This window comes from Eumetopias jubatus, unplaced genomic scaffold, assembly GCF_037043125.1.
Source record: "Eumetopias jubatus isolate StellerSeaLion01/CBP00866 unplaced genomic scaffold, mEumJub1_p1.0 scaffold_3, whole genome shotgun sequence".
Classification (NCBI taxonomy): domain Eukaryota; kingdom Metazoa; phylum Chordata; class Mammalia; order Carnivora; family Otariidae; genus Eumetopias; species Eumetopias jubatus.
In genome coordinates, this window is record NW_028274809.1 from 149,883,424 (window position 1) to 149,894,268 (window position 10,845).

Here is a 10,845-nt window from a genome sequence, read left to right on the forward strand (position 1 = left end):
TATGAGAATATATATTTCTCCATAGTTATATGGCACAAAAATTTTCTGCTTTTTGCTGTTTGCTAAATTATAAGTAAAAATGGTGTTTGATAATATTTGTTAAGAATACAATGGATGAAAATGAACAGATTCTTTAGATTTGGGATCAGCAGAACACTCTTCTAGGAGAAAACCAGATAGAGATATAAATAGTATGGTGTAGCCAACACTCAGTTATTTTGTGGTATAATGTAACAACAGCTCATTTTTAGAGAAAACCATTTTAAGAGAAATGTCAGTAATTTTTCTATGAAAATGATCAAACCAATGAATAATTTAAGATTGTCACTTTGGGTATGGCAGCATCCCTTAGTGCCTTAAGAACTTTTCAGAAGGCAAATTGCTCTAAATACATTTCCATTATGCACAAAGTGCATTTCCTCTTTGCTGTGTTGCCTGAGCTTAACACAGGTAGAATTCTATTTATGATATTCAGTGAGGTAATATGAAGCCACACATTATTTCCTGCTGCATAGGGACTGGGAGATTAAAGAGTGCCTCTTTCTGTGCCAGTACTTTTTTTTTTTTTTAAATCAACATAACAATATTTACTGAGTTTTACCATGTCAAGCTTGTGCTTGGTTCTGTGGTGGCTGCAAAGATTAGCAGGCATGCCATGACTGATGTTCAAATTAAGTTCACCACCTAATATAATCTTGACCATATAACACAGAGTGTGATAAATACCACAAAAAATGCATAGACATATAAGCAGCATATAAATTAGCAGCACTTCTTCCATATGAGTGTGTTCTTCTGATTATTTGTCCTTCTTTGTTTTTGAAGAAATCCCAGCATTAAAAAGTCTTTGGTAATATTCAACATTAATTTTTGGCAAAGGGATCATTTAAATTTTATTTTAGAATGGAAATATTATTGACATCTGAATATCTTTAGTTTTTTTTTTGTTGTTGTTCTTGTTACATTTTATTGGCATCACGTTCATCTCTTTACAGAAGAACTTGGCCCACACCCTAGAATGTAGACCTTTGGAAAAAGAGGAAGTGCTCCGTTAAGCAAGCTACAATGCAGGGGCAGATCCTAGGGAGGGGGCAGAACTGCCAGGGTTCCATACCAAAGAAACAGGTTAATGAATAGTGGGCAATACTGGGAGTTGGTGGGGAAAAGGAGAAAAAGGTTTGCTAACCTAAGGATACCACAACCCTGAAAGGAGTGCCTTCTAGAACAAAGGTAAAATCACTAGGACAGATCTGTTAGGATTTTCCTTTTCCTCTTATCAGTAGGATGCTGACCTAATAGGGGAGTTTTGAAGTGTGGAGCGGGGCAGGGGGGGAATGAGAATTTTAATTTCTGAAACAACGGCCATTTATCCATTGCACACGCCACTGTATTATGCAAATCAACCTTTTGGAAAATTTAGACACAGAAGGGAACTAGACAGTTTTCCCCCTGGAGAGATGAAAAGCTTTTTGGCTCTTAAGTCTTTGATAAAAGGCGTACATAATTCTTGTGTCTACTGTACAGAATACTGCCTCTAGCTGGATTTCTGAATTCTGAGTTGCTAACACTCTGCAATCCAGACAGGGTTCAACCCTCCATCTTACACGCCTGCATTACGGGACTTAAACACATAATCCAAGAATTTCTTACACTAATTTATACATTTTTAATTGGTTGCATATATTAACATGTACTATAAGATTCTTTTCTAAGAAGCATTACATAATAAATGGATACTGTAAAAAGATCTGATTAGTTAAAAGTAACAAGCATTAACAGATACATACAAAACTCAGCCTGATCAGACTGGATGTGAGCCTGTAATGAAGCATGGGGCACCAGCCTTCCCAAGTGGTAGCCTTCACAGGAGGGAGGGGTGGGGGTAGGGGGTAAAAAGACCACAAGACCGTTAAAAAAATCAGGTAACTAATTAGACACAGATAAACTGTAAACAGTTCTCTCTCCCCAGTGGACAAAAAGAATAAGCTGCTGATGCTGACTCCACACCAGAATGATTTCTACAGCTTGCCTGTCGCGCTGTCGTACAAGGGCTGATGTGGTGGGTGGGTAGACCCCGATGCAGTCATCACAGGCCTGGGCTGGAGTCTGTCTGCTTGTATCAGGGGTGTGTGTGTGTGTGTGTGTGTGTGTGTGTGTGTGTGTGTGTGGTCTGCTTGTATCAGGGGTGTGTGTGTGTGTGTGTGTGTCTGGAGTCTGCTTGTATCAGGGGTGTGTGTGTGTGTGTGTTTTAGGGTGAGTGTGTTGATGGGGTTTCTTTTGGCAGCTGGATTCGAGAGATGACTTTATATTTTCTTTGGAAGAGGAGAGGGGCTTGTGTTGGAAGGTCTAAGTGTGTTCTTTGTTTGTGAAGGACTCTGTGCTCTGCTCTCACTGCCCCTTCAGCAAGTGCAGCTTTCTGCCGAGGCCTTGGCCCGGTCGTTCTTGTCCAGTTTGATGGGTTCGGGGAATTCATTGTACAGCTCCACCTCTGTTTCCTGTTTAAGTGCATTCCGTGCAATTGTCTGGAACGCCTGCTCCACATTGATGGCCTCCTTGGCACTGGTTTCGAAGTAGGGAATGTTGTTTTTGCTGTAGCACCAGGCCTGTGCCCGCTTTGTAGCCACTTGTCTGTTTTCGAGGTCAATCTTGTTTCCCAACACAACGAAGGGGAAGTTTTCAGGATCCCGGGGACTGGCCTGGATGAGAAACTCATCTCTCCAGCTATCAAGGGTTTTGAATGTGTTGGGGGCAGTAACGTCAAATACCAGAACGCAGCAGTCTGCACCTCTGTAGAAGGCCACACCAAGTGACTGGAACCATTACTGGCCTGCTGTGTCCCAGATCTGCATTGTAACTAGTCTGTCATCCACCATCACCTCCTTTGTCAGAAAGTCTATTCCTATTGTAGCTTTGTACTGATTACTGAATTTCTTGTTCACATACTGGTTCATGAGTGATGTCTTACCAACTCCAGAATCTCCCAGAATGATAACCTTCAGCAACACTTTCTTTTAGAGGTCATCCTTCAAACGCGGCCCCTCTGCTGGGGGCTCCGGGCCGGACGCGTCGCTAGGGCTCCCACCGAGAAGGAAGTACAAGGGAGGACAGGGGCTGAGGAGAAGTTCAAGTTACGGCTCCAGCTGACTCCTCGGCACTCCCCAAGCCTTCTGAATATCTTTAGTTTTTAATGATGTTTTGATTTCTTAAGCAGATATCAAGACTAAAACAGGATCACTTAATTAGATCATCTTTAGATTTTATATATGCATATATTACATTTTTATTGAAGTACAATTGACATACAATATGCTGTTAGTTTCAGATGTACATCATGGCAGTTTGATATTTTTATATATAATGAAATGATCCCCACAATAAGTGTAGTTACTTTCTATCACTCTACAAAGTTATTACAATATTACTGACTGTATTCCCTATGCTGTACATTATATCCCTGTGACTTATTTATTTTATAACTGAAAGTTTGTACCTCTTAACCCCTTTCTCCTATTTCATTCATCCCCATAAACCCTCCCCACTGGTAACCAACAGTTTGTTTCCTGTATCTGTGAGTCTCTTTCTGTTTTATTTTGTTTATTCATTTGTTTTGTTTTTTAGAATCCACATATGAGTGATATCATATGATATTTGTCTTTCTCTGTCTGACTTATTTCACCTAGCATAATATGCTCTAGGTCCATCCGTCTTGCTGCAAATGGCAAGATTTAATTATTTTTTTTCCGCTAAGTAATATTCCATTGTGTGTATGTATACATATATGTGCATATATACATATATATGTGTGTTTATCCATTATCTATGGATGGACATGGACACAGGTTGCTTCCATATCTTGACTGTGTATATAATGCTGCAATGAACAAAGGGGTGCATATATGTCTTTAAGTTGGTGGTTTTGTTTTCTTTGGATAAATACCTAGAGGTGGAATTGTCGGATTGTATGGTAGTTATATATATATTTTAAGATTTTATTTGTATGAGAGAAAGAGAGCTTGAGAAGAGGGAGGGGCAGAGAAAGAGGAAGAGGCAGACTTCCCATTGAGTCACATAACAATGATTATTAAGAGGCTGTGAGTATAATGGGTAAAATCATATGGGTCAGTGCCAGACAGCCTGCATTTGAATCCCAGCTCTACCACTTACTGGCTGTTGTGTGGATTACAGATAATCCATGAAAAATGCTTAAAATAGTATTACTCAGTTTAACCATTATTCTTAATCAGATATTGGTATAGAAGTTAGCTTGCTTCTGGAGAAGAATTTTGATGCTTTTTTGTTTCTATACTTAGGAAAAGTTTAAGATGAATAGGATACATTTTCTTCCCTCGTGGGGAGCTCTATTTTCATTTGCCAATTCATTTAGTTCTCCAACTCTCCTTTGATAGAATAATAATTATACTAATTTCATAAATGTGAAATTCTCAGAGCAGTTAAAAAAGTATCTGAACCAAAATGTAAATCCAGGTTTCTCTACCAAAATCAAGATTTAAACGTGCCAATATAGTAAAAGAAAAGATTTGTTTGACAATATATGCCTTTTTAGTCACAAAATTTGTTCTTACACTTCTACATTCATTGAGTCATGGAATGTTTTTCTGTAACACGCCTTAATATAAAATGTGCTTTAATTACACAAGTTCAGTTTGTGGGAAGGTCTTACCTATGGCTTCAGTGAAAGAAAGTAAGAATAGTACTACCCATATGACCCACTTTTGAAATCATTTCCTCTTTTTTATCTTTCCCACCCTCTCTATCCCTATTCCTACTCATTGTAGCCCATATAATAGCTGACCTGGGTTACTACAACAGCCTGAAAAATGGTGTTTTCATCTCTAATCTTGTCCTCCTTAGAGCATTCTCTGCACTGTTACCAGGGTGGTTAATTGCCAGTATTAAGCACATTTCCTCCTCTACCCAAGTTAGAGCTCATTAGGGCAGCTTCTTGGCTCTCCCCGCTTACGTCTCTTACCTCTCCAGCCTGGAATCTCACTAGAATGCTCAGGCAATAGCAGATGCTCAAAGTTCTCTTGAGCACACAAAAGTGCCTTTTCATCTTTGTGAATTTGACCTCTCATTGCCCTACTACTTTCTTTTTGCCCCAGTAATGAGCACTGTGCTTCATATACCAGAGGTTCTCAGTAGATGTGTTTTCTGAAAGAATAAACAAATGTTTCTGCTCTTCTTTTTTAAAAAATCTTTTAGGGAAGCAGTTTTTATTGTGGAAAATCTTGAGAAGTTTAGTTACACACCAGGAGTCCTGGATTTTGGTTCTGATTCTGTCCTTGGCTCACTGTGGGAGACTGGACATGTGCCTGTAGGTTTGGGCATATAAGTGTCCGAGCAGATTTTGGGATTGGAACAGCTCACTATTGGGGTAAAATTAGGAGAACGTTGAAGAGGCAGGAAAGCTTTGCATATTATTTATTTAAAGTCTTACAACTACCAATGGTGTAGGAATTAATATCCTCATAATACCAATGGAAAACGGTGTCACAAATAAGTTAAATGTTGTCCAAAGGGAAGAAGAAAAATGCTTCTGATGCAAGGGCTCTGAGGAAGGAAGAGGAGAAAAGCCAAAAGTGAGACTGTCTTCATTCCTGAATCTATCCCCCTATATCCCTTCCACGACTGAATCTTTCAGAAGGAGGCAAAGGGTAGGGAGGGCCGGAGAGAACTGGGGACTCTGGAATGGGGGAGGGGGGGCTTCCTTGTTTGTCAGGGCATGGCCTGGGGAGACTGCACCTCCTTTAATGAAGTTGAACATCCAGTATATTCAGTGTGCAAGGCTACCCACTGCTGCTGCTTTGAAATGTCTGAAGAAGAGGTCTAGGCAAATCAGCTTGTGCTGGCACTTCTGGTTCCCATGGCATACGTGTGTCATCATGCTTGTGGGGGATGCCCAAATGCTAAGAGGACCGGAAGAGGCATAGGGTCAGGACAAGGAGGCTGCAGAACATGGGGCTGTGTGGCTGGAGTCTGGAGGAGGGCCTCCCCTTTCAACACTGGGTACCAGTTGGAAACAGGCAGGACCACTGTCACTTCAGCAGGATGCCGAGCTAGCTGGGACAAAGCTAGGTCAGAGCACATTATTGCCAAAACCTCTCTACCTCCAATCTGTAAGAACTTAGAAAGTCCCTGGCGAGGAGGTCCTCAGAAGGAAGGAGAAAAAAGATGTAATTTACTGAGATTAAATCCTGAAGCACCTGAGATAATACCTGAAAAGTATTGGCTAAAACTGGAAGAGAGTGAGTTATAATCATTGATGAGTCAAAGATGGTTGTTTCTGTTCAATGAGCTCAAAAGCAAGATGAGATTCCTTGCAGAAAATAGTTACCTTTTTTTTTTGGCACATTTGAATTGTGGCATGTGTCATCAATGTATTTTTAATAATTCAGTCGTTCAACAACTATTTATTGGTCATCTACTATATTAAGGGATTCTGCTCATAACTCTTGCTGATGTTTCAAAGCCCTTTTTGAAACAACTCTTTCTGTGACCCAATGCTCTTTTGGAGACTCATGGAGGCCTTTAAAGCCCAGCTTCTCAAACCCAACCCTACCTTTTCTTACAGCAGAGGTTCCTCACTCTTCATAATTCCCCCTTTAGTTTTGCTCTCCTGGGGATTTCCATTATTATTTTTCAAGCAATAGTCTACACAGAAGGTGTGGTAGGCCTATATCTGTAAATGTATATGATCTAATTTGAAAATTTACTGAGTCATAAATACACTGATTCCCCTTGCATTAGCTCTGTGGTGACCCCACCTTTTTTCCTGGATGTTAAGGGTAAAGCAGTAGATGGAAGTTTTTAATAAAATAACTCTAAGCTGGAAAAGGAAAAGCTTCTCCTTTAGCAGAGTAAGGTTGAAGAGGTATGCTAGCAGGAGGTTATCTTTCCTGCTCCAGGATTGGTTGGTTGTTTTTGGATATCCTACTTGCGGGTCAGACCACCATAGAGAGTAAGAAGCATCATTTCTGCCTGAGCAGTGACAGAACCAGCAGAGAAGGGACTGATTGAAATCCCTCTCTGGAGGCCAACCAGAAGAGAACAAGGGGCTAGGATTAGGGCGTGGGAGTGAGGTTAAAAGGAGTGAATGGCAGTGAGGAGCAGGAGAGAGTTCTGGAAGGGTCTGGAGGAGAGTCTCTTCAGGTCAGGGAGAGCTTGCATGCCGTCCTCCAAGAGACCAGGAATGCAGCCCCATGCCATTAGTAGGACTGTGACCCCTTTGTAGGAAACCTCCTAGATCTCTGCTCCCCTTGTAGACACTGTATTGATAACTAACTGGACATTAGTTAAGATTCTGCATATGTGCTTCTGGCCTAAATAGGTGGTAGATGCTCTTTTCTTCCTTCTCGCTGTCTCATGTCCAGACTCCCTCAGGTGGAAGGCAGCATGGTGAAAAGACCTGCAAGGGGCCCCTTCAGACTGTAGTAGACAGAGTATGTTGTTTGCTGACTGTGCCACTGTTTCCTTCCACAGTAAGAGGGTTCATGTCCAGGTAATGCTCTGGGGAGCAGCAGAAGAGCAACAACCACAGCATGGTTTTAAATTCAATTCAAGAAATTGGCTTCCTCCTCTCCCATCTTTCCCTGTCTTATGTTAAGCATTTGTAGTTGCTTCAGGCTTTGAAATTGTCATTTCATCAAATTATACTTTCACATATTGTTATAGAATACATAACAATATATTGCCATGCCAAAGCTATTTTATTGTTATAGAAGTTAGGTATATAGAAAGAAAAAAACAATAGAATAAAATAAAATCATCTGAAACATTTCAATTCCAATTTCTTTTTTTTTTTTTTTTTTTACACGAGATGATGGAACATTGAGGCAAATTCTTTTCTTCATGTCGGTATAAAGTATAATTTTCCTAGGGAAGTTTTTTCATTCCTTGATTGTGGGATCTATACTGAATGCTCTAACCTAGTCCTGCAAAAATACTATGACAAAAAAATCTGAACACATAGAGATTTTGGGGAAACAGAGCACTTTCTACTAAAGACCTGCTGCCGACCTCTGCTTTGATACTCTTTCAGGTTTCACTGGAGGTAGAAGGTGGGAGTTTGAGAGTCTTAATTCAGTCTTTTTCTAATTGTGTAGACACAACCTATGCATGGCCCCTACTGTCTTCCAACTGCCATGGGTCTCCCGTTGCTTTTTCCCTTTTGTTTCTTTCATTTCTCCTTTTATTAATACCGTCTTTCAGTAGTGAATTATTTTAGAACAGTCACCGTTGTAACTACCATTCAACGCAAGAGGTAGAACCTTGTCAGCCATCCCAGAAACCCCTTGGTGAGGCCCATCCCAGTTACAAACACTCCCTTCTGTCAGAATAGCCATTATCCTGACTTTTATAGTAATTATGTCCTCGCATTTTTTTTTTACCACCCAAGAGTGCATCTTTATACACTGTATCTTAGTCTTTTTCATTAAAAATGTCTTTAGATTCTCTTTTAATCTACAGTTTTTCTCTCCACCCCTACGTACCTCATCCCCTTCTTTTCCTTAAAATTTTCTTGTTGAAGGACCTAGATAATTTGAACTGTCAAGTTTTCTATTGTCTGGATTTTGCTAACTATATATTCTTGGCTAAGTTGACATGTTCTATTCTCCTTTCTATTTTCTAAAAATTGGCTACAGGATTCAGAGGGTTGGTCATACTCATGTTTGACATTTTAGCAAGTCAATAAAAGGTACATATGTCTGGTTGTCTCTTTTTGTCAGCAGACATTGATACTTATTATATAAATCTATTAATTCATTGAGTGGAGGGTGGTTGCAAATGATGATAGCCTATCACTTAAAAAATTATTATCTTAAATATTTTTATAAGTAGACACTTGCTCTCATCTATTATTTGGTTATCCAGTGGTCTAGTCATATAGGAAAGACAATAAAAGCTTGTTTCTTTCTCTTTATTTACTATCCTTTGAAGGTGATCATTTAATTTTTAGTAATTTAAATATTAATGAATGGATTTATATCCATGGGAATTGTTTTCCTTTTTGAAGGAAAACTGACCCATCTTTGGTCAGTGGAAACCTCATAAAGTTGTCTACTGAGTCCTTTTGACAGGTCTGATAGTCTTGCTTTTTTTTAAACAAGGTATTTCAAGATCATTTTGTGTATGTCCTCCCCCAGACATGGAATCAGCCATGTGTCCAAGAAGCCTCGTTTTTTTTTTTTACTTTAAATTTTTAGTTATGTTAATCACCATACATTACATCATTAGTTTTTGATGTACTGTTCCATGATTCATTGCTTGTGCATAACACCCAGTGCTCCATGCAGAACGTGCCCTCTTTAATACCCATCACCAGGCTAACCCATCCCCCCATCCTCCTCCCCTCTAGAACCCCCAGTTTGTTTTTTCAGAGTCCATCATCTCTCATGGTTCGTCTCCCCCCCCCGATTACCCCCCCTTCATTCTTCCCCTCCTGCTTTTTTTTTTCCTTAACATATATTGCATTATTTGTTTCAGAGGTACAGATCTGTGATTCAACAGTCTTGCACAATTCACAGTGCTCACCATAGCACATACCCTCCCCAATGTCTACCACCCAGCCACCCCACTCCACCCCACCCCCACTCCACCCCACCCCACCCCCACTCCAACCTCGTTTCTTTTTAATAGGATCTGGTAACTCAAAACCATAGTCCTATTGCTAATAATGCTTTCTAACTTAAGAGTGCTCCTTCTTCCACTGTTGTTGAGTAGTATTCAAAACCTGGTGGTTTTCCTTCTTCACTTTCCTCTGGACATTCACTTTTCTTCATGTCTGTCGTCTTCCTTGTTTTGTGAAATTTTGATTGAATTCCTACTAGTTTCTTTTCCTTAAAATTTTCTTTTCAGCATGGGAGTCTATTTCAGAAGAAAAGCCTGTCTAGACTGCTCCTGTTTCCTTAAGTCCTAGATACCATTTCCTTGTACTCTTCTACCATAATATTGGACAAAATCCTTCTAGTTTCAGGTGCTGTTTTGAAACTGTGATTTTTTGATCATATGTTTGCTATTATTGTTATTTCTTGTGCTTGGGACCATCAGACATGACTTTGCTTTCTTCTGTACAAACACTGATACCTTGGAGGTCTTGTGGTTGTTGGTAATGTCTCCTCATTGTCCTGCAGTTGACAGTTTGTGGGGATGTCTTATCACTTAGCTTGTTAGAAATGCTGTCCCTGTTTTTTTCCTTCAATTTAAGTGAAGATTAAAGGAGATTCAAAAACTATGTGGCTACCATCTTCCCAGAATATTTCCTTTTTGGTGGAGTGAAAATAGGAAGAAAAATAGTGCCCTTAATTTTGCTTCTTTGCTTTTAGGCATTTTAGATCTTTTGCTTGAGTTCAGTAGTTTTGTGAATAGTAGTGTCCAATTGGTGTATAATCATAGCATGAATGGTAAGATGATTTCTGGAAAATAGGTTTCTTTAAAATCACAGGATCACCATTAACCATATTGTGTCATTCTTTTCTTTCATTTTCCCTTTTTTTAAAAAAAAGGATTTTATTTAATTTGAATGGGGGAAAAGAGAGAAAGTGTGTGTGAGCAGGGGTAGGGGCAGAGAATCCCAAGCAGATTCTGTGCTGAGCATGGATGGAATCTGACCTTGAGATCATGATGTTTCAGGAATGCGGGATTTTTGTCTCAAGGAGTCGAAGAATGAATCTTGTGGAGGAAAGGGTGAAGTGAAAGTAAAAGTGTATTAAGTGAAGGTGAGAACAGAAAGGAAGGAAAAATAGCTCTCTGGGGTGAAAGGGGTCCCCAATGGGTTGCCACTGAATGGGTTGCTCCTGCGGCCTTTTATGGTCCATCTGATACAGA

The 10,845-nt window shown here is 39.8% G+C and overlaps 1 pseudogene; it reads right to left on the bottom strand.

The window, feature by feature from the left end:
- Positions 1 to 2,228: 2,228 nt before the first annotated feature.
- LOC114210202 (ras-related protein Rab-7a pseudogene) lies at positions 2,229 to 9,800 on the bottom strand (annotated as a pseudogene).
- Between the last annotated feature and the right edge of the window lie 1,045 nt (positions 9,801 to 10,845).